Raw genomic sequence first — 2,182 nt, forward strand, 5'->3', positions numbered from 1 at the left:
ATAAATAAATCTAACAATGTCATACTTTCAATATTCTCATGACAAGCTTTCAATATCTACCTCCATCAATCTCCTGTAAATGCCCAAACATATAGAAAAAGACTGTGTTTTGTGTGTGGAGAGAGTCTATTACTCTCAACCTTAGTTTTCACATATGACATAGTGAAGCCTAATGAGTAAACTTCACTTATATATAGGGTGAGAGTAAATGGCTTCCTCATGTGTCCACAAGATTGGCTCATCCCATTAAGTGCCCAAAACAAAACAAATGACTATATTATGACTTTTATTGCCTCATTTTCTACAAATTAGTTCTACCATATATAAGACTTTGTTGATTTAAACGTCGATTTTTATTGTATAATAGTCTAATAAATAGCATTACTTTAAAATATTTTAGCATTTTGTCCAAAATGAAGAAAGGTAAAGATCTAATTTAGAGACATTTTAGGATGTAATTCTTCATTTCTTTTTTTTTAGTGGGTTTGAAGAACCGGATGCGAATGCTCTTCTCTGACTTTGTGGAAGAGATTTCCAACCATGGAGTAGCCTGATATATTCAGCAGCATAGTTTAGTCGGTGGTCAAAGTAGCTCTAGATTAGATGGTGATAATGATTGTCTCTTATCCTGTTTCCATTATGCTAATGCCTAATTGCTAATTGCCCATGTTTTTCATTGACATAATCATTATCAATTTCATGAAATATTGAATACTATGCTTTCTAGAGCACATCTGGGCAAGCAGTCAATGACTCCTTCTCCAGAAGAGCTCACTTAATCCTCAGATGCTGCCTACAATTGGTAAAGAAAAATCTCAATTATGTTTAAGTTTAATATATTCCAACACGTTATGGATTAGGTGGTTAATACAAAAGGCAAAAACACACACACACACACACACACATATATATATATATTGATGAGGCTGACCCATGCCTAATATTGACTTCTGCATTAATAAGTTGTTGATTTGTGTCTCATACAAATCTGGTGAGACTTCATGCCATTATATGGTTGTTGATTTACACGATTGGATAATGATACAGTTTTCGATTCTATCTAAATTATATATAACATGATGAACTTCAACTATCCTCTCTAATTATTTGGATCTTATTTATCGTCTGCAACTTTATCAGTATGTGCAACTTTACCAGCTAGTGTTTAAAGTATGAATTTGTTGGTGCAGTTATTGGTACAACTTGACCAACGATGAGCTACCTGTAAAATAGTAAACGCGTCAAATGATCCGCTAGTCCAGAAACCAGGAACACTCTGATACTCAAGTTAGAATTTTTATTTGTAGTGAAAATATAGCAATGAGTTAAGTTTGTTTTCGAGGAATCAAGTCCCCTTTACCTAGAATTGTGCTACCTTTTATTGGGTTTTATGTAACCGCTTTCCTTATTGATGTTTGTGGGAGAGAGAAAATCTTAGCTAAAATATCTGATATGAGAGATTCTGATCTAACAGCTTATTTGAATGAGATTGTTTGGGTGAGACTCATGATGAGACTTATTCCGAACATAATTAAACTAATAATTTACATTTTTTTATTAGCTTAACATTTTAAGACAAATAATAATTTAAAATGGAAAGAGTATATAGGTACAGTGATTTTTTTTGCATCATGCAAGAGTTTTGATGGTTGACAATATATATAAGTTGTAACCCTATTTTGTTTTGAGACCATAATGAAAAACGGCATTCTCCTAATGTTCACGACGACCTACTCTATTCTATAGGTCGTCGTCTTTATGACTTGAACTCGTAACGTGATGCCTGACTTTGATACCAAATTATGCAAACCTTTGTTTATGAATAATTAGTTAACATAGGTCAAAGGGACAGAATCCGGCGTATCAGGAACAAGAAGATTGCAAAATGTATAATATTTATATAAACAACGTTTGTTTATGGGCACACTATCTGGCCATGCATGAGCTTATGTCGTCATCTTTCATTAACCGTTGTTATCAGCAATCATAGGAAATATTTGCGAAGGAAGTTTCAACTACCATATAATAAAATGTGGGGGAGGTGGAAATTAAGTGGGGCATGGATTATTTATTCCCTTACAACATAGGCTTCAAACTCAACCAATCCACTCCATTTTTATTTGTTTTGGGTTCTGTGTACAGTGTAAGCTAAGCCCTAGAGCATGGGTGCCATGGTGGTCAT

Source organism: Corylus avellana, chromosome ca2, assembly GCF_901000735.1.
Source record: "Corylus avellana chromosome ca2, CavTom2PMs-1.0".
Taxonomy (NCBI): domain Eukaryota; kingdom Viridiplantae; phylum Streptophyta; class Magnoliopsida; order Fagales; family Betulaceae; genus Corylus; species Corylus avellana.